Below are 22,836 nucleotides of genomic sequence, written 5' to 3' on the forward strand. Positions count from 1 at the left end.
AATGTCAGAAATGTGTAACACATTTTTCATTGCCGAGATCATGTAACGGATGTTCCTAGTGGATTGTGTATATATCTCAACCTCGTCGACACTGGAGTCAGACTCCGTGTCGACATCTGTGTCTGCCATCTGAGGTAACAGGCGTTTTTCTGAGCCCCTGATGGCCTTTGAGACGCCTGGGCAGGCGCGGGCTGAGAAGCCGGCTGTCCCACAGCTGTTACGTCATTCAGCCTTTTATGCAAGGAGTTGACATTGTCGGTTAATACCTTCCACCTATCCATCCACTCTGGTGTCGGCCCCCAGGGGGCGACATCCCATGTATCGGCCTCTGCTACGCCTCCACGTAATCTTCCTCATCCAACATGTCGACACAGCCGTACCGACACACCGCACACACACAGGGAATGCTCTGACTGAGGACAGGACCCCACAAAGTCCTTTGGGGAGACAGAGAGAGTATGCCAGCACACACCAGAGCGCTATATAATGCAGGGATTAACACTATAACTGAGTGATTTTTCCCCCCAATAGCTGCTTGTATACACATATTGCGCCTAAATTTAGTGCCCCCCCTCTCTTTTTAACCCTTTGAGCCTGAAAACTACAGGGGAGAGCCTGGGGAGCTGTCTTCCAGCTGCACTGTGAAGAAAAAATGGCACCAGTGTGCTGAGGGAGATAGCCCCGCCCCTTTTTCGGCTGACTTTTCTCCCGCTTTTTTATGGATTCTGGCAGGGGTAATTTATCACATATATAGCCCTGGGACTATATATTGTGATGATTTGCCAGCCAAGGTGTCTTATATTGCCCTCAGGGCCCCCCCCCCCCCCCAGCTCCCTGCACCCATCAGTGACCGGAGTGTGAGGTGTACATGAGGAGCAATGGCGCACAGCTGCAGTGCTGTGCGCTACCTTGGTGAAGACCGAAGACTTCTGCCGCCGATTTTCCGGACCTCTTCATGCTTCTGGCTCTGTAAGGAGGACGGCGGCGCGGCTCCGGAAACGAACACCAAGGTCGGTTCCTGCGGTCAATCCCTCTGGAGCTAATGGTGTCCAGTAGCCTAAGAAGCCCAAACTACCACCTGTTCGGTAGGTTCGCTTCTTCTCCCCTTAGTCCCTCGCTGCAGTGAGTCTGTTGCCAGCAGATCTCACTGTAAAATAAAAAACCTAAATATACTTTCTTTCTAGGAGCTCAGGAGAGCCCCTAGTGTGCATCCAGCTCATCCGGGCACAAGATTCTAACTGAGGTCTGGAGGGGGGTCGTGGTGGGAGGAGCCAGTGCACACCAGGTAGTCCTAAAGCTTTCTTTAGTTGTGCCAAGTCTCCTGCGGAGCCGCTATTCCCCATGGTCCTTACGGAGTCCCAGCATCCACTTAGGACGTCAGAGAAAATAAAAAACTTTAGTCTTTTCAGAGAAACTCAGTAGAGCTCCTCTGGAGTGCATCCAGTCTGCCTGGGCACATTTCTAAAACTGAGATCTGGAGGAGGGGCATAGAGGGAGGAGCCAATTCATACCCATTGAAAAGTCTTAAGAGTGCCCATGGCTCCTGCGGAACAGTCTATACCCCATGGTCATGAAGTGGACCCCAGCATCCTCTAGGACGTATGAGAAATATTCCATAAGATGTTGCGCTCACCTCTACCTAGGCTGTCAACGGGACATTCTTCCTTATTATGTCCTTTGAAGAACAAGGGTCATATGTAGGTTGGAATTGACTTAGAAACTCAACTTCTAAGTACAAGGCCATCTCAAACGGACCTAAGAAGTTCGTGGTTTGGTAAAGAGGCTAAAGTTACCGGGTTGGAAGGAGATTTCTCTGTCAGTTCAAACAGATCTGTTTACCAGGTATCATTGATCTATGGCAATAGGCAGTAGAAGTGACTCTGGTCCATTAGTCAACTAGTTTGGTTCTCAGTCTCGGGCTGGAGGAGTCTCTGATAAGAGACCGTTCCAGATAGCCAGTAATCAGGTCTCTACACAAACTCACCTTGTACCTCCTATGGGGGGGTAGGGGTTGGAAGGGTCCACGGTGCCCGGGTGCGAGACTTGAAAAAGACATTCCGTGCAAAAAAATAAGATTTTACTTACCGGTAAATCTATTTCTCGTAGTCTGTAGTGGATGATGGGGACTCCGTAAGGACCATGGGGAATAGACAGGCTCCGCAGGAGACAGGGCACTTCAAGAAAGAATTTGGATACTGGTGTGCTCTGGCTCCTCCCTCTATGTCCCTCCTCCAGACCTCAGTTAAAGAAACTGTGCCCGGAAGAGCTGACAGTACAAGGAAAGGATTTTGGAATCCAGGGCAAAACTCATACCAGCCACACCAATCACACCATATAACTTGTGATAAACTTACCCAGTTAGCAGTATGATCAACCCTGATGAAACTATAACATAACCCTTATGTAAGCAATAACTATGGGGGTAATTCCAAGTTGATCGCAGCAGGAATTTAGTTAGCAATTGGGCAAAACCATGTGCACTGCAGGGGAGACAGATGAAACATGTGCAGAGAGAGTTATATTTGGGTGGAGTGTGTTCAATCTGCAATCTAATTTGCAGTGTAAAAATAAAGCAGCCAGTATTTACCCTGCACAGAAATAAAATAACCCACCCAAATCGAACTCTCTCTGCACATGTTACATCTACCTCCCCTGCAGTGCACATGGTTTTGCCCAATTGCTAACTAAATTCCTGCTGCGATCAACTTGGAATTACCCCCTATATACAAGCATTGCAGAAAAAGTCCGCACTTGGGACGGGCGCCCAGCATCCACTACGGACTACGAGAAATAGATTTACCGGTAAGTAAAATCTTATTTTCTCTAACGTCCTAGTGGATGCTGGGGACTCCGTAAGGACCATGGGGATTATACCAAAGCTCCCAAACGGGCGGGAGAGTGCGGATGACTCTGCAGCACCGAATGAGCAAACACAAGGTCCTCCTCAGCCAGGGTATCAAACTTGTAGAACTTTGCAAAAGTGTTTGAACCCGACCAAGTAGCAGCTCGGCAAAGCTGTAATGCCGAGACCCCTCGGGCAGCCGCCCAAGAAGAGCCCACCTTCCTTGTGGAATGGGCTTTTACTGATTTTGGCAGCGGCAATCCAGCCGCAGAATGAGCCTGCTGAATAGTGTTACAGATCCAGCGAGCAATAGTTTGCTTTGAAGCAGGAGCACCCAGCTTGTTGGGTGCATACAGGATAAACAGTGACTCAGTTTTCCTGACTCTAGCCGTTCTGGCTACATAAACCTTCAAAGCCCTGACCACATCTAGTAACTCTGAATCCTCCAAGTCACGAGTAGCCACAGGAACCACAATAGGTTGGTTCATATGAAAAGATGACACCACTTTTGGCAGAAATTGCGGACGGGTCCGCAATTCCGCCCTGTCCATATGGAAAACCAGATAGGGGCTTTTATGTGACAAAGCCGCTAATTCTGACACACGCCTAGCTGAAGCCAAGGCTAATAAAATTTCTCACGTGGAAGGTGGTCATGCTAACTCCACGGTTTTAAGTGGCTCAAACCAGTGTGACTTCAGGAAACTCAACACCACGTTAAGATCCCAAGGTGCCACTGGAGGCACAAAAGGGGGCTGAATATGCAGCACTCCCTTTACAAACGTCTGAACTTCAGGAAGAGAAGCCAGTTCTTTTTGAAAGAAAATGGATAGGGCCGAAATGTGGACCTTAAAGGAACTCAATTTTAGGCCCAAAGTCACTCCCGACTGTAGGAACTGAAGGAAACGGCCTAGCTGGAATTCCTCCGTAGGGGCATTCCTGGCCTCACACCAAGCAACATTTTCACCATATACGGTGATAATGTTTAGCCGTCACGTCCTTCCCAGCCTTCATCAGCGTAGGAATAACCTCATCCGGAATGCCTTTTTCTGCTAGGATCCGGCGTTCAACCGCCATGCCGTCAAACGCAGCCGCGGTAAGTCTTGGAACAGACAGGGCCCCTGCTGCAACAAGTCCTGTCTTAGAGGCAGAGGCCATGGGTCCTCTGAGCATTTCTTGCAGCTCTGGATACCAAGTCCTTCTTGGCCAATCCGGAACAATGAGTATTGTTCTCCCTCCTCTTTCTTCTTATGATTCTCAGCACCTTGGGTATGAGAGGAAGAGGAGGAAATACATAGACCGACTGGAACACCCACGGTGTCACTAGTGCGTCTACAGCTATCGCCTGAGGGTCTCTTGACCTGGCGCAATACCTCTGTAGCTTTTTGTTGAGGCGTGATGCCATCATGTCTACTTGTGGCAGTTCCCACCGACTTGCAATCTGCGTGAAGACTTCTTGATGAAGTCCCCACTCTCCCGGGTGGAGGTCGTGCCTGCTGAGGAAGTCTGCTTCCCAGTTGTCCACTCCCGGAATGAACACTGCTGACAGTGCGCTTACGTGTTTCTCCGCCCAGCGAAGAATTCTGGTGGCTTCCACCATCGCCACCCTGCTCCTTGTGCCGCCTTGGCGGTTTACATGAGCCACTGCGGCGATGTTGTCTGACTGAATCAGCACCGGTCGGTCGCGAAGCAGGGTCTCCGCTTGACGTAGGGCGTTGTATATTGCCCTTCGTTCCAGGATGTTGATGTGAAGGCAAGTCTCCTGACTTGACCACAGACCTTGGAAATTTCTTCCGTGTGACTGCTCCCCACTCTTAGAGGCTTGCGTCCGTGGTCACCAGGACCCAGTCCTGAATGCCGAATCTGCAGCCCTCGAGAAGGTGAGCACTCTGCAACCACCATAGGAGAGACACCCTGGCCCTGGGGGATAGGGTGATCAGCCGATGCATTTGTAAATGTGATCCGGACCACTTGTCCAACAGATCCCATTGAAAGGTCCTCGCATGGAACCTGCCGGAGGGAATGGCCTCGTATGATGCCACCATCTTTCCCAGGACTCGTGTGCAGTGATGCACCGACACCTGTCTTGGTTTTAATAGGTCCCTGACCAGTGTCATGAGCTCCTGAGCCTTCTCCATTGGGAGATAAACCCTCTTCTGGCCTGTGTCCAGAATCATGCCCAGGAAGGGCAGACGAGTCGTAGGAATCAACTGCGACTTTGGAATATTCAGAATCCAGCCGTGCTGTTGTAACACTTCCCGAGAGCGTGCCACGCTGATCAGCAACTGCTCTCTGGACCTCGCCTTTATGAGGAGATCGTCCAAGTATGGGATAATTGTGACTCCTTGCCGTCGCAGGAGCACCATCATTTCCGCCATTACCTTGGTAAATATTCTCGGTGCCGTGGAGAGACCAAACGGCAACGTCTGGAATTGGTAATGACAATCCTGTACCACAAATCTGAGGTACTCCTGATGAGGTGGATAAATGGGGACATGAAGGTAAGCATCCTTTATGTCCAGAGACACCATAAAATCCCCCTCCTCCAGGCTTGCGATGACCGCTCTGAGCGATTCCATCTTGAACTTGAACCTTTTCAGGTATATGTTCAGGGATTTTAAATTCAATATGGGTTTGACCGAACCGTCCGGTTTCGGTACCATAAACATGGTCGAATAGTAACCCCTTCCCTGTTGGAGGGGAACCTTTACCACCACCTGCTGAAGATACAATTTGTGAATTGCAGCTAACACTATTTCCCTCTCTAAGGGGGAAGCTGGCAGGGCCGATTTGAGGCAACGGTGAGGGGGCATCTCTTCGAATTCCAGCTTGTATCCCTGAGCAGGGGTGTATCTAGGGGTCTGAGCGCCCCTGGCAAAGTAAGGAACTGGCACCCCCCCCCCCGCCTTCCCCACCCAGGGACACAGAAGGGGGAATTACAGATAGGCTGAGGTCAGGGTCACTGAGGGAGAAATACAGGAAGGGTGCGGATAGTGACAATGAGGTGGAGGGCTTACAGGGAGGCTGAGGTCAGGGACACTGAGGGGCAATTACAGGGAGGGTGTGGGCAGGGACACTGAGGGGGAATTACAGGAGTGTGCGGGCAGGGACACTGAGGGGGATTTACGGGGAAGGTACTGGCAGGGACACTGAGGTGGAATTACAGGAGGGCGTGGGCAGGGACACTGAGGGGGAGTCACAGGGAGGCTGAGGTCAGGGAAACTAAGAGGGAATTACAGGGAGGGTCCGGGTATGGAAAATGAGAGGGATGGGCTTCAGGGAGGCTGAGGTCAAGGACACTGAGGGGCAATTACAGGGAGGGTGCGGGAAGGAACACAGAGGGAATTACAATAATGTGCGGGCAGGGACACTGAGGGGGGAGTCACAGGGAGACTGAGGTTAGGAACACTGAGGGAGAATTACAGGGAGGGTGCAGACGGGGACATTGAGGAGGAATTACGAGGAGGGTGCAGGCAGGGACACTGAGATGGAATTACGAGGAGGGTGCAGGCAGGGAGACTGGGGGGAATTCCGAGAAGTATGCAGGCAGGGACACTGAGGGGGAATTACGGTTAGGGTTCGGGTAGGGCGCACTGAAAATGAATTACGGGGAGTGTACGGGAAGGAATACTGAGGAGTAATTATGGGAAGGGTGCGGGCAGGGACACAGAGGGAATTACAGGAGTGTATGGGCAGGGTCACTGAGGGGGCAGTTACAGTGATGGTGCGGGCAGGGACACTGAGGGGGAATTACAGGAGTGTATGGGCAGGGTCACTGAGGGGACAGTTACAGGGATGGTGCGGGCAGGGACACTGAGGGGGAATTACAAGGCGGGTGCAGGCAGGGACACCGTGGGGATATATGCACACATACAGTTAAAAACCCCTCTCTAGGTGTGATGGCACTACATGTCCCAGTAAATCCAGCTGATGAGGTGTGCTGGGACTTGTAGTCTCAACACAGCTGGACAGGCAGTCACTGGTCTAGATACCTCTCCATACAGAGCTCTTTGTAACCGGTTATCCAGAGTGCCAGGATAGACCATGCAGTGCAGCTACGGTACCGCAGAAAATGTACAGGTATGCTCAGGCTGCACTGCTGACTGGTGCTGATTGTAGCGGCTGCTATTTGGTGACAGGCCGCGCGGACCAATGAGAAGGGGAGCGGATGAGGAAGTGCCTCGCCCCTCCCCATACCTGGAAGTGCCCCGCTTCCCGGCTATATTCACTATCATTGTGACCGTAGTCACAGAGAGTGTCAGAGTGCAATATGCTTCTGAGAGTCCGGCAGTGGATGAGCACTTCAAGGGATGTACTCGGTGAGAACTACTATGTCATTCTACCCCCTGGCGTGGGTGGCACTGCCGGGCGGCGCCCCCCTCTTGGCCGGCGCCCCTGGCAAGTGCCATCCTGGCCAATAGGAAGATACACCCCTGTCCCTGAGACACAATCTCTATAGCCCAGGGATCCACCGGGAGTGAACCCACTTGTGGCTGAAATTTCGGAGACGCGCCCCCACCGGGCCTAGCTCCGCCTGTGGAGCCCCAGCGTCGTGCGGTGGATTTAGTGGAAGCCGGGGAGGACTTCTGTTCCTGGGAACTAGCTGTATTGTGCAGCTTCTTTCCTCTACCCCTGCCTCTGGCAAGAAAAGACGCACCTCGGACTTTCTTGCCTTTTTGTGATCGAAAGGACTGCATTTGGTAATACGGTGCTTTCTTAGGTTGTGAGGGAACATATGGAAAAAAATTTGACCTTCCAGCCGTAGCTGTGGAGACCAGGTCCGAGAGACCGTCCCCAAACAATTCCTCACCCTTGTAAGGTAAAACCTCCATGTGCCTTTTTGAGTCGGCATCACCTGTCCATTGCAGAGTCCACAGGACCCTTCTGGCAGAAATCGACATTGCATTTATTCTAGAGCCCAGTAGGCTAATGCCTCTTTGAGCATCTCTCATATATAGGACAGCGTCTTTTATATGCCCCAGGGTTAGTAATATAGTATCCTTGTCCAAGATATCAAGTTCCTCAGATAAGGTATCTGTCCATGCTGCTACAGCACTACACATCCAGGCCGACGCAATCGCCGGCCTTAGTAAGGTACCTGAATGAGTATAAATGGACTTCAGGATACCTTCCTGCTTTCTATCCGCAGCATCTTTTAGGGTGGCCGTATCCTGTGCCGGCAGGGCTACCCTCTTGGATAAGCGTGTTAAAGCTTTGTCTACCCTAGGGGAGGATTCCCAGCGTAACCTGTCCGTTGGCGGGAAAGGATACGCCATAAGCATCCGTTTGGAAATCTGCAGTTTTCTATCTGGAGATTCCCAAGGCTTTTCACATAACTCATTTAACTCATGTGAAGGGGGAAAGGTCACCACCTGCCTTTTTCCCCCCATACATATAAACCCTCTTGTCAGGGACTGGGGTTTCCTCTGATGTGCAACACATCTTTCATTGCTATAATCATATAACGGATGGCTTTAGCCAATTTTGGCTGTAACTTTGCATCATCGCCACCGACACTGGAGTCAGAATCCGTGTCGACATCTGTGTCAACAATTTGGGATAGTGGGCGCTTCTGAGACCCTGACGGCCTCTGCGACATAGGATCAGGCATGGGCTGAGACCCCGTCTGTCCCAAGGCTTCAGCTTTATCCAACCTTTTATGCAAGGAAGTAACATTATCATTTAAGACCTTCCACATATCCATCCAATCGGGTGACGGCGCCGTCGGCGGCGACCCCACATTCATTTGTTCCCGCTCTGTTTCCACATAGCCTTCCTCGTCAAACATGCCGACACAAGCGTACCGACACCACACACACAGGGGATGCTCTATTTGAAGACAGTTTCCCCACAAGGCCTTTTGGAGAGACAAAGAGAGAGTATGCCAGCACACACCCCAGCGCTATATGTCCCAGGAATCAACCCAGTAGCTGCTGTATATACTGTTTTTGCGCCAAATTTATGTGCCCCCCTCTCTTTTTACCCTCTTCTACCGTGATTCTGCAAGGGAGAGCCTGGGGAGCTTCCTCTCAGCGGAGCTGTGGAGAGAAACTGGCGCTGGTGAGTGCTGAGGAAGAAGCCCCACCCCCTCAGCGGCGGGCTTCTGTCCCGCGATTCTGTGTAAAAATATGGCGGGGGCCCATGCATATATACAGTGCCCAACTGTATATATGCCCACTTTTGCCAAGAGGTCTCCAATTGCTGCCCAGGGCGCCCCCCCCTGCACCCTACAGTGACCGGAGTATGTGGGTTTAGTGTGGGAGCAATTGCGCACAGCTGCAGTGCTGTGCGCTACCTCATATGAGTCTTCTGCCACCGATTTCGAAGTCTTCTTGCTTCTGTCACCGGCTTCTGTCTTCCGGCTCTGCGAGGGGGACGGCGGCGCGGCTCCGGGATCGGACGACCAAGGGTGCGATCCTGTGTACGATCCCTCTGGAGCTAATGGTGTCCAGTAGCCTAAGAAGCAGGACCTATCTTCAGTGAGTAGGGCTGCTTCTCTCTCCTCAGTCCCACGTAGCAGAGAGTCTGTTGCCAGTAGATCTCTGAAAATAAAAAAACCTAACAAAATACTTTTTTTAGCAAGCTCAGGAAAGCTCACTAAGTAGCACCCAGCTCGTCCGGGTACAGATTCAAACTGAGGTCTGGAGTAGGAACATTGAGGGAGGAGCCAGAGCACACCAGTATCCAAATTCTTTCTTGAAGCGCCCTGTCTCCTGCGGAGCCAGCCTATTCCCCATGGTCCTTACGGAGTCCCCAGCATCCACTAGGACGTTAGAGAAACAGACATTACTGACGGCAATTCAGAAATTGCTACCTAATAACAGACGGTTAGATTGATACTCAATTTAGAAGTTTTTAACCAGTTCTAAAGACCTACAGATTCAAGATGGAATCAATCCAATCGGTCATTGCAGGCCTAGAATACTTACGATTCATACTGGTGAAGGACCATTACCAGTTCGAGCTTTACCATTCGGTGTATCATTAGACCCAAGAATTTTTACAAAGATCAGGGTAATAAGGGTCGCAAGATTGAGACGGTAAGGGGTCACCACCATACCTTATCTAGAAAATCTGCTGCTCAAGGTCACCTCTCGGGAACAGCTGATTAAAGATGCTCAGTCCACTCATCAATTTCTCACTCATCATGGGTAGATTTTGATTTTTCCGAGATCCAACCTGATGCAACCTCAAGGGACTCAATTTTTAGGTCTCCCAGAGAGCAAGAGCTAAGACAGAAGCTGGTGGCTCAAGTAACAGACTTTCCCTACACCTAGGTGTAAAACGTCTCGGGAAGATGGGGGCATCTTGGAAGGCTCTACAGTACGGCAGACTCCAGACTATTACAGAGGTACCTCATTGCTCAGGGAGCAGGTTCGCACTGGTTACTATATCGCAAATTGCGGCTTTTGCACAAGTCTAAACTGCCCTAATTTGGTGGTCGTTACACAGGAATCTCGCAGCAGACAAGAAATTCAGTATTTTTGATTGGAGGATCCTCACCACAGATGCCAGGCTTAAAGGTTGGGGCGCCGTCCTTGAGGAACATCTGTTTTCAGTATAGAAGGACGTCACGAGAGAGCAGTCTACCCATAAACATTCTCGAGCAGAGTGCAGTTACAATGTAACTTCTCTTAACCGTATACTTAGTGATGTGTCAACACTTTCCGTTGCAGTCGCACAGTTTCACAACAACGGCATACATAGACCGGTAAGGAGGAGCAAGGAACAAGATGGCATTTAAAGTACCCACGAAGATCTTGTTTTGGACAGAAGGGCGCAACATTGTCCTTTAAGCATAGTTCATTCCAGGAGTGGAGGACTGGGATACAGATTCTCAGTCGCCAGGACATGCATCTGGGAGAGGGTGTCTACACCCACAAGTCTTCAAGATGGTGGTATGGAGATGCAGCCCATCTTAAGTAGACCCATTGACCTCTCAAACCAACCTTCAGCTGACCAGGTATGTGGCCAGAACGAGGGATCCAGCAACGGAAAGCAGTGGACGCATTGTCACTTCCTTGGTCTTATAGAAGAGTTTACGTTTTTTCCCACCATTTCCTCTCATACCCAGGGTATTAAAAAAGGGCAAAACGGAAGAGTGTGGGTAATTCTCATTCCACCAGACTGGCCCAGCAGGGGGTGGTACTCGGACTTGAAGGGGTTAATAGCGGAAGTTCCCTGGAGGCTACCTCAGAGAGAAGACCTGTTATCACAGGGGCCGTTCCTTCACCCAGACCTGAACAGGTGGCGTTTAACAACGTGGCTATTGAGAACCTGATCTTGAAAAGTAGAGGAATACCAAATGCGGCTATTCCTACAATGATAGCCACTGGGTAGCCGGTCACGGCCATACGAGAACATGGAAGAAATCATAGACTGGTGTCAGGACCGTGGGTGGAATTCGACGAACTTCCACTTATCCAGACTTCTGCTTTTCCTTCGGGTCGGTCTTTATGTAGGACGGAGGCTGGGCTCTCTGAAGGTTCAAATTTCGTCTCTCCACATCCTATTCAACGGCGGTTAGCATCCTTGCCAGAGGTTCAAATCTTTTTACAGGGGGTTCTGAGGATAAAACCCCCCTTTTCGTCCTCCCACTGCACCATGGGACTTAAATTTGGTGCTGGAATTTTTGGGATCACCAACTTTTGAGCCATTAGCAAGCACAGACCTGAAATATCTCTCTTGGAAGGTCACGTTATTGCTTGCCTTGGTTTGCCACAAGGGTTTCGGGGTTGGGAGCCTTATTGTGTAGGAGTCCCTTTTTAAATTTTCATGAGGATAGGGCAGAACTCCGTACCAGAGCAGATTTCCTTCCTAAGGTTGTTTCGGGGTTTCACGTAAACCAGCCAATAGTGGTCCCATCTTTTCAGGGTCTTGCAGATGGGGAAGTGTCCTTGGAGGTTGTCCAAGCTTTGCGGGTATACATACAAATTACGTTGTCCTTCAGAAAGTCGTACCATTTGTTTGTTCTTTATGATGGGCCATGGAAGGGTTGGCCGGCATCTAAGCAGTCTTTGTCTAGATGGATTAGACTTGCCATCCGGCAAGCTTATATTTCCTGTGGTAAACAGGTTCCGGTTCAGACGGGTACTCATACCACCATATCAGTGGGTGCCTCATGGGTGGCTGACAGGTGCTTCCACTACGCAACTTTGCAGTGCGGTGACGTGGTCCTCAGCCCACACATTCGCAAAATTTTACAAGTTTGATACCTTTGTGTCCGGAGACTAAGTTCAGACGTTTAGTTTTGCAGGCCACCGACAGCACTCCCTCCCTGGGGGATAACTTTGGGACGTCCCCTACTGTATAAGGCTCCATTGTCCCCTAGTGGATGAAAGATAGAGAATTTTGGTACTTACCGATAAATCCATTTCTCTGCATCCTCTAGGGGACACTGGACACCCACCTCGGTGCTGTCAACCTGCTGTGTTCAAAGTACTTGTTCAGTTTGTGCAAACAGCGTTAGTTTTTTTTCTGTTAAAAGAGTTCTTGGATGCTGTTTGATATGTTGTACAGTTCGGTTCCTCGCCATGTGCTATAGTATAAATGTCCTATTCTCTCAAATTTTCCAAACAGGGGAAGGAGGGATGTGAAGGGGGAGCAGCCGGCTGTGCAGACAATGCTAATTTTAGATTGTGCCACACCTCCGGTTGCAAGCTTCACACCCCTCCTGTATAAGGCTCCAGTGTCCCCTAGAGGATTCAGAGAAATGGATTTAATCGGTAAGTAAAAAAAAATCCTCTTTTCTGATGGCACTGGTACGATCTATGTAGATTCTTAATGTCCGGACTACGTCCAGCGACGCTTCTCCCGCAGACAGTCCTGATACCTGAAAAGCCAGGACTACAATTTCTTTGTTAAGGTGAAACTTCGAGACCGCCTTTGGAAGATAACCAGACTTAGTTCTGAGAACTGCTTTATCTGGATTAAAAAAAAAAAAAAAAAAAAAAAACTAAAAATATTCAGAAAAATAAGATTTTACTTACCGATAAATCTATTTCTCGGAGTCCGTAGTGGATGCTGGGGTTCCTGAAAGGACCATGGGGAATAGCGGCTCCGCAGGAGACAGGGCACAAAAAGTAAAGCTTTTTCAGATCAGGTGGTGTGCACTGGCTCCTCCCCCTATGACCCTCCTCCAGACTCCAGTTAGGTACTGTGCCCGGACGAGCGTACACAATAAGGGAGGATTTTGAATCCCGGGTAAGACTCATACCAGCCACACCAATCACACCGTACAACCTGTGATCTAAACCCAGTTAACAGTATGATAACAGCGGAGCCTCTGAAAGATGGCTTCCTTCAACAATAACCCGAATTAGTTAACAATAACTATGTACAATTTATGCAGATAATCCGCACTTGGGATGGGCGCCCAGCATCCACTACGGACTCCGAGAAATAGATTTATCGGTAAGTAAAATCTTATTTTCTCTATCGTCCTAGTGGATGCTGGGGTTCCTGAAAGGACCATGGGGATTATACCAAAGCTCCCAAACGGGCGGGAGAGTGCGGATGACTCTGCAGCACCGAATGAGAGAACTCCAGGTCCTCCTTAGCCAGAGTATCAAATTTGTAAAATTTTACAAACGTGTTCTCCCCTGACCACGTAGCTGCTCGGCAAAGTTGTAATGCCGAGACCCCTCGGGCAGCCGCCCAAGATGAGCCCACCTTCCTTGTGGAGTGGGCCTTTACAGATTTAGGCTGTGGCAGGCCTGCCACAGAATGTGCAAGTTGGATTGTGCTACAGATCCAACGAGCAATCGTCTGCTTAGACGCAGGAGCACCCATCTTGTTGGGTGCATACAATATAAACAACGAGTCAGATTTTCTGACTCCAGCTGTCCTTGCAATATATATTTTTAATGCTCTGACAACGTCCAGTAACTTGGAGTCCTCCAAGTCACTTGTAGCCGCAGGCACTACAATAGGCTGGTTCAGATGAAATGCTGACACCACCTTAGGGAGAAAATGCGGACGAGTCCGCAGTTCTGCCCTGTCCGAATGGAAAATCAGATATGGGCTTTTGTAAGATAAAGCTGCCAATTCTGATACTCTCCTGGCAGAAGCCAGGGCTAGAAGCATGGTCACTTTCCAAGTGAGATATTTCAAATCCACCTTATTTAGTGGTTCAAACCAATGAGATTTTAGAAAGTCCAAAACCACATTGAGATCCCACGGTGCCACTGGAGGCACCACAGGAGGCTGTATATGCAGCACTCCCTTAACAAAGGTCTGGACTTCAGGGACTGAAGCCAATTCTTTTTGAAAGAAAATCGACAGGGCCGAAATTTGAACCTTAATAGATCCCAATTTGAGACCCATAGACAATCCTGATTGCAGGAAATGTAGGAATCGACCCAGTTGAAATTCCTCCGTCGGAGCACTCCGATCTTCGCACCACGCAACATATTTTCGCCAAATTCGGTGATAATGTTGCACGGTTACTTCCTTCCTTGCTTTAATCAAAGTAGGAATGACTTCTTCCGGCATGCCTTTTTCCTTTAGGATCCGGCGTTCAACCGCCATGCCGTCAAACGCAGCCGCGGTAAGTCTTGAAACAGACCGGGACCCTGCTGAAGCAAGTCCCTCCTTAGAGGTAGAGGCCACGGATCTTCCGTGATCATCTCTTGAAGTTCCGGGTACCAAGTCCTTCTTGGCCAATCCGGAACCACTAGTATCGTTCTTACGCCTCTTTGCCGTATAATTCTCAATACTTTTGGTATGAGAGGCAGAGGAGGAAACACATACACCGACTGGTACACCCAAGGCGTTACCAGCGCGTCCACAGCTATTGCCTGCGGATCTCTTGACCTGGCGCAATACCTGTCCAGTTTTTTGTTGAGGCGAGACGCCATCATGTCCACCATTGGTCTTTCCCAACGGGTTACCAGCATGTGGAAGACTTCTGGATGAAGTCCCCACTCTCCCGGGTGAAGATCGTGTCTGCTGAGGAAGTCTGCTTCCCAGTTGTCCACTCCCGGGATGAACACTGCTGACAGTGCTATCACATGATTCTCTGCCCAGCGAAGAATCCTTGCAGCTTCTGCCATTGCACTCCTGCTTCTTGTGCCGCCCTGTCTGTTCACATGGGCGACTGCCGTGATGTTGTCCGACTGGATCAACACCGGTTTTCCCTGAAGCAGAGGTTCTGCCTGGCTTAGAGCATTGTATATTGCTCTTAGTTCCAGAATGTTTATGTGAAGAGACATTTCCAGGCTCGTCCATACTCCCTGGAAGTTTCTTCCTTGTGTGACTGCTCCCCAGCCTCTCAGGCTGGCGTCCGTGGTCACCAGGATCCAATCCTGTATGCCGAATCTGCGGCCCACCAATAGATGAGGACTCTGCAACCACCACAGAAGAGACACCCTTGTCCTTGGAGACAGGGTTATCCGTAGGTGCATCTGAAGATGCGACCCTGACCATTTGTCCAACAGATCCCTTTGGAAAATTCTTGCGTGGAATCTGCCAAATGGAATTGCTTCGTAAGAAGCCACCATTTTTCCCAGGACTCTTGTGCATTGATGTACAGACACCTTTCCTGGTTTTAGGAGGTTCCTGACAAGCTCGGATAACTCCTTGGCTTTTTCCTCCGGGAGAAAAACCTTTTTCTGAACCGTGTCCAGAATCATCCCTAGGAACAGCAGACGAGTTGTCGGCATTAACTGGGATTTTGGAATATTCAGAATCCACCCGTGCTGTTTTAGCACTTCTTGAGACAGTGCTAATCCCATCTCTAGCTGTTCTCTGGACCTCGCCCTTATTAGGAGATCGTCCAAGTATGGGATAATTAATATGCCTTTTCTTCGAAGAAGAATCATCATCTCGGCCATTACCTTTGTAAAGATCCGAGGTGCCGTGGACAATCCGAACGGCAGCGTCTGAAACTGATAGTGACAGTTTTGTACAACGAACCTGAGGTACCCCTGGTGTGAGGGGTAAATTGGAACGTGGAGATACGCATCCTTGATGTCCAAGGATACCATAAAGTCCCCCTCTTCCAGGTTCGCTATCACTGCTCTGAGTGACTCCATCTTGAACTTGAACTTCTTTATGTACAGGTTCAAGGACTTCAGATTTAGAATAGGCCTTACCGAGCCATCCGGCTTCGGTACCACAAAAAGAGTGGAATAATACCCCTTCCCTTGTTGTAGAAGAGGTACCTTGACTATCACCTGCTGAGAGTACAGCTTGTGAATGGCTTCCAAAACCGTCTCCCTTTCGGAGAGGGACGTTGGTAAAGCAGACTTCAGGAAACGGCGAGGTGGATCTGTCTCTAATTCCAACCTGTACCCTTGAGATATTATCTGCAGGATCCAGGGATCTACCTGCGAGTGAGCCCACTGCGCGCTGTAATTTTTGAGACGACCGCCCACCGTCCCCGAGTCCGCTTGAGAAGCCCCAGCGTCATGCTGAGGCTTTTGTAGAAGCCGGGGAGGGCTTCTGTTCCTGGGAAGGAGCTGCGTGTTGCTGTCTCTTCCCTCGACCTCTGCCTCGTGGCAGATATGAATAGCCCTTTGCTCTCTTATTTTTAAAGGAACGAAAGGGCTGCGGTTGAAAAGTCGGTGCCTTTTTCTGTTGGGGAGTGACTTGAGGTAGAAAGGTGGATTTCCCGGCTGTAGCCGTGGCCACCAAATCTGATAGACCGACTCCAAATAACTCCTCCCCTTTATACGGCAAAACTTCCATATGCCGTTTTGAATCCGCATCGCCCGTCCACTGTCGCGTCCATAAAGCTCTTCTGGCCGAAATGGACATAGCACTTACCCGTGATGCCAGTGTGCAGATATCCCTCTGTGCATCACGCATATAAAGAAATGCATCCTTTATTTGTTCTAACGACAGTAAAATCTTGTCCCTGTCCAGTGTATCAATATTTTCAATCAGGGACTCTGACCAAACTACCCCAGCACTGCCCATCCAGGCAGTCGCTACAGCTGGTCGTAGTATAACACCTGCATGTGTGTATATACTTTTTTGGATATTTTCCATCCTCCTATCTGATGGATCTTTAAGTGCGGCCGTCTCAGGAGAGGGTAACGCCACTTGTTTAGATAAGCGTGTTAGCGCCTTGTCCACCCTAGGAGGTGTTTCCCAGCGCTCCCTAACCTCTGGCGGGAAAGGGTATAATGCCAATAATTTCTTTGAAATTATCAGCTTTTTATCAGGGGCAACCCACGCTTCATTACACACGTCATTTAATTCTTCTGATTCAGGAAAAACTATAGGTAGTTTTTTCATACCCCACATAATACCCTGTTTAGTGGTACCTGTAGTATCAGCTAATTGTAACGCCTCCTTCATTGCCAAAATCATATAACGTGTGGCCCTACTGGAAAATACGGTTGAATCGTCACCGTCACCACTGGAGTCAGTGCCTGCGTCTGGGTCTGTGTCGACCGACTGAGGCAAAGGGCGTTTCACAGCCCCTGACGGTGTTTGAGTCGCCTGGACAGGCACTAATTGATTGTCCGGCCGCCTCATGTCGTCAAACGACTGCTTTAGCGTGTTGACACTATCCCGTAGTTCCATAAATAAAGGCATCCATTCTGGTGTCGACTCCCTAGGGGGTGACATCCTCATATTTGGCAATTGCTCCGCCTCCACACCAATATCGTCCTCATACATGTCGACACACACGTACCGACACCCAGCAGACACACAGGGAATGCTCCTAACGAAGACAGGACCCACTAGCCCTTTGGGGAGACAGAGGGAGAGTTTGCCAGCACACACCAAAAGCGCTATATATATATATCAGGGATAGCCTTATAATAAGTGCTCCCTTATAGCTGCTTTGTTATATCAAAATATCGCCATAAATTTGCCCCCCCCTCTCTGTTTTACCCTGTTTCTGTAGTGCAGTGCAGGGGAGAGACTTGGGAGCCGTCCTGACCAGCGGAGCTGTGAGAGGAAATGGCGCCGTGTGCTGAGGAGATAGGCCCCGCCCCTTTTCTGGCGGGCTCGTCTCCCGCTATTTAGAAAAATCAGGCAGGGGTTAAATATCTCCATATAGCCTCTAGGGGCTATATGTGAGGTATTTTTAGCCTTTATAGGTATTCATTTGCCTCCCAGGGCGCCCCCCTCCCAGCGCCCTGCACCCTCAGTGACTGCCGTGTGAAGTGTGCTGAGGGGAAAATGGCGCACAGCTGCAGTGCTGTGCGCTACCTTTAGAAGACTGCAGGAGTCTTCAGCCGCCGATTCTGGACCTCTTCTGACTTCAGCATCTGCAAGGGGGCCGGCGGCGCGGCTCCGGTGACCATCCAGGCTGTACCTGTGATCGTCCCTCTGGAGCTTGATGTCCAGTAGCCAAGAAGCCAATCCATCCTGCACGCAGGTGAGTTGACTCCTTCTCCCCTCAGTCCCTCGCTGCAGTGATCCTGTTGCCAGCAGGAATCACTGTAAAATAAAAAACCTAGCTAAACTTTTTCTAAGCAGCTCTTTAGGAGAGCCACCTAGATTGCACCCTTCTCGGCCGGGCACAAAAATCTAACTGGAGTCTGGAGGAGGGTCATAGGGGGAGGAGCCAGTGCACACCACCTGATCTGAAAAAGCTTTACTTTTTGTGCCCTGTCTCCTGCGGAGCCGCTATTCCCCATGGTCCTTTCAGGAACCCCAGCATCCACTAGGACGATAGAGAAATGAGACTTACATGACAGCGCTCCTAAATCCGAGACTCTTCTAGCTGATGCCATAGTCAGTAGAAAGAGTACTTTAGCCGTTAACCATTTAAGATCCACTTTAAGTGGTTCAAATGGAGCCCCTTAAAGGGCTTTGAGGACCAGACTTAAATCCCAAGGTGCAGGAGGAACAAAAGGTGGTTGAATGCGCAGCATTCCCTGGAAAAAAAGTACGCATCTCCTGTAAAGTGGCAATTTTCTTTTGAAACCATACATAGTCAATGCTGAAACTTGAACTCTCAAGGAATCCACCTTCAAACCCTTATCCATTCCTGCCTGAACGAAATCTAAGATTCTGGATACTCTGGAAGATTTTGGATACAGATTTCTTTCACTGCACTAATGAATATAGGTTTGCCATATTCTGTGATAAATGCGAGCAGAGGAGGGTTTCCTTGCTCTAAGCATTGTTTGAATTACCTGTTGTGAAAAACCTCTTGACCTCAGGATAGAGGTTTCAACAGCCACGCCGTCAAAGACAGACTATCCAGATGCCTATGATAACAGGGACCCTGCATTAGTAGAACTGGACGTTGAGGGAGCAGAATTGGAGCATCCATCGGCATCCTCTGCAGATCTATGTACCAATGCCTTCTGGGGCAAGCCGGAGCTATTAGAATCACGGCACCCTTTGCTTGCTTTATTTTCCTCACCACCCTGGGTAGCAGAGAGATTGGAGAAAACAGATATGCCAGATGAAAGTCACATTTCACTGACAGTGCATCCACAAGGATCGCTCTGGGATCTTTTGTTATTCAGACGGGACACCATGAGATCCATCTCTGGCAACCCCCCACTTGTCTACTAGAGCCTGAAATACTTCCGGGTGTAGAGCCCATTCGGTTGCTCAAATGGCATGTCGACTGAGAAAGTCCGCTTCCCAGTTTAGGACTCCTGGAACGAACACTGCGGACAATGGTGGAAGATGGAATTCTGCCCACTTTAATATGTGACTTACCTCTTTCATTGCACTTTGGCTGCGAGTTCCTCTCTGATGGTTGAGGTACGCTACTGCCGTTGCATGGTCCAAGCGGATCTGGACTGGTTTTCCTTGCAGAATGTCCTTTGCCTGAATCAGTGCCATGTATATGGCCCACAGTTCCAACAGATTTATTGGCAGGCAACTTTCTACTGTGGTCCATTGTCCCTAGAACCATAATTTTCCAGGCACTGCTCCCCAGCCCTGAAGACTGGCATCCGTTGTCAGGATCTCCCAATCTAATATTCAAAAGGGTCTCCCCTTGTCTAGATGGGATGTCTGTAGCCAACCTTTTTACCTTTACTGGAAGTATTTGTTTCTTTATTGTCTGATGTACTCTATTTCATCTGGTCAGAATCAGATGTTGCAAAAGGTCGAGTGTAATTGTGCATATTCCACCATGTCGAATATTGACACCATCACTCGCATTGCCGTGTAAATTGATATTGTTTTGACTGTGCAACAATTCCCGAGTCATTAACTGCACCTTGGATATCTTTTCCACAGGTAAAAATATTTTCTGCAGACTTGAATCCAATACAGTCCTTAAATGAATCATCCGTTGTGACGGAATCCGAGACGACTTTGCCCAATTTATGAGCCATCCGTGTTTCTGTAGACAAGTTATTGTCTGTTGGAGATGGCTCAAGAGCAATTCCTGGGATTGTGCCAGGATTAAAAGATAGTCTAGGTATAGGAAAATCCTTATCCCCTGCTTGCGGAGATAAGCTGCCATAACCACCATGATCTTGGTGAATACTCTGGGAGCTGTGGCTAACCCAAAGGGTAAAGCCTGGAACTGAAAATGTTGCTGGAGGATAGCATACCTCAAGTAACACTGATGGGACAATGCTATAGGCACATGCAGGTAAGCATCTTGTATATCCAGAGATACCATGTAATCCCCTGGTTCCATGGCCAAAACCATTGAGCGTAATGTCTACATGTGGAAACTTGGGACCCAAATGTATATTTGTTTAACATTTTTAGATTGAGGATGGGCCGAAATGACCCATTTGGCTTCCGGACCAAAAATAGGTTGGAGTAAAAACCCTGCCCCCGTTGTGCCTGGGGCACTGAAATAATTACCCCGGACTGAAGCAATTTCTGAACAGATTCTTACAGGGCCCTGGCCTTCGCCTCTATGTGAAATGGGCCGGTGCAAAACAACCTTCCAGGAGGCTGCTTCTTGAATGGGAAAACATAACCCAGAGATACCACTTTGTGCACCCAGGCGTCTTGTCGACTGCTGCCATATGTGTGCAAACTGAAGACGGCCCCTACCGTGGAGTCCCCCAGGTGGATGCCCGCACCATCAGGCTGATGGTTTCTGTTCTGGTTTGGAAGCTGGCCCTCTAGTGGCCCAATGCTTCTTTGGCTTTACCAGACTTATTGTACAGGGTTTGCTTTGATTCATTTTTACCTCGTTTTACCTTGCCACCGAAATGGCCGAAATCCCGAGCCTCAGGTTTAGGATTATAACTGGCAGGAAACCTGACCTTCTTGGATTCAGCTTCCGACTCCAGAATGTCAGTTCCTTACCAAAAAGAATGTTCCCAACAAAAAGGCAAAGCTTCCAGCACCTTTTTATATTCTGAATCAGCTTTCCATGTACGTAGCCAAATTGCTCTGCGAGCAGCTACAGTTAAGGCTGACGCTTTGGAGGCAATAGTACCCATATCCATTGCTGCTTCTTCTAGGAATAGCGCAGCCTGTTTCATATGGGCTATATGGGACTCCTGCTCCCTAGTAGGTGCTGAGAGCCCATTTTCCAGTTCTTCAGCCCATTCAACTACCGCTTTTGTCATCCAGGCTGAGGCCATAGCTGGCCTTATGACTGCCCCTGACAGAAAATGTTTTTCAAAAACCCATCCACTCGTCTGTGACATCCTTTAATGATGTTGACGGTAAAGGCAATATATTTTCGCACTAATCGAATGACGTGCGTATATACTTTAAAAAGAGAAGTGCCTCCAAAACAGTCCCCAGTTGGAAAAGAGTAACAGGAATCCCATTTTTTGGGAATTTTATATTTCTTATTGGGTGTAGCCCAAGCTTCCTCCATAATTTCCGTCAGCTGATCTGACCCTGGAAACTCAACCCTAACTGTTTTGGGACATTTAAACACAGGTGCCTTAGTCTTTATTATCAGCTCTACTGTCTCGTCTAGGGACAGAATAGCCTTCATTGCTCCAATTAGCTCAGCTATATCCTCTGAGCCAATACCTGCTACCTGTTCTTCATATGGTGAGGTAGAGTATATAGAGCTATCCTCATCTGATGTATCATCCTGTGTAGCCTGTGAATTCGATTCTATATTTACCCTTGGTGTATCAGCTTGTTGGCTTGTAGAAGCTGTTGGGGCTATACCATAAGAAGGGAGCTGCATGTATGGGTTAATAGTGTACCCTACTCCTGTTGAAGCTGTATGGACTAATTTTTCAGCTATACTGGACAAGGTTTGTGCAAACATAGCCCAAGGCGGATCTAACTGCCGTTGAACAGGAATCTGCCTTGCAATCTGCTGAAACGCAAAACAATTTGTACATAACCCATAATGTGCCGTACCTTAATAGGCTACACAGACTTTACACAACATTTCCCCCCCCCCCCCTTCTACAACCCTCTGGTACCGGTACAAGGCAGCTGGAGTTGATCTGGAGGGACAGCACTTCTGCAGGCAGGAAAATGGTGCTGAATGCTGCACGGTCAGCTCTGAGGAGAAGTTACACCCCCTTTCATGGTGCGGTCTTCCCGCTCTTCTGAAGATTATACTGGCCTGAGGAATTGTGCTGGCAGCGATCCTGGTACCCTAACAGACTTGCTGGATAGTGTAGGGTGTAGGCGCTGGCTCAGGGCACCCCTCACAGCACCGCACCATGTACCACTGAACCCCGGAGCGCAGTTAATACTGCGCTCCCTACCCTGTTGCCGACATCTTCACACCGCCTCCTCCCTTGACAGGGGGGGGGGGCGGTTACTAACTCGCCACTGATCTTCTGGCTCTGTAAGGGGGTGGTGGCATACTGCTGGGGTGAGCGATCCCGTGGCGGCGAACGTTCGATCCCCTCAGGAGCTTAGTGTCCTGTCAGTGGAGATAGTGGCTCAGACCCCTTAGGCCCTCGAAGCAGGTAGGCTGTTGCCAGCAGCCTCCCTGTAAAATAATAAACTTTAATAAAAATAAAAAAAAACCCACACAACAACTTTTACTAGAGAAACTCTGAAGATCTGTGAACGGCTCCTCCGGGCACATTTTCTAAACAGTCTGGTAGGAGGGGCATAGAGGGAGAAGCCAGCCCACTCAAACTCTTAAAAGTGCCATTGGTTCCTAGTGGACC

Source organism: Pseudophryne corroboree, assembly GCF_028390025.1.
Source record: "Pseudophryne corroboree isolate aPseCor3 chromosome 10 unlocalized genomic scaffold, aPseCor3.hap2 SUPER_10_unloc_1, whole genome shotgun sequence".
NCBI lineage: Eukaryota > Metazoa > Chordata > Amphibia > Anura > Myobatrachidae > Pseudophryne > Pseudophryne corroboree.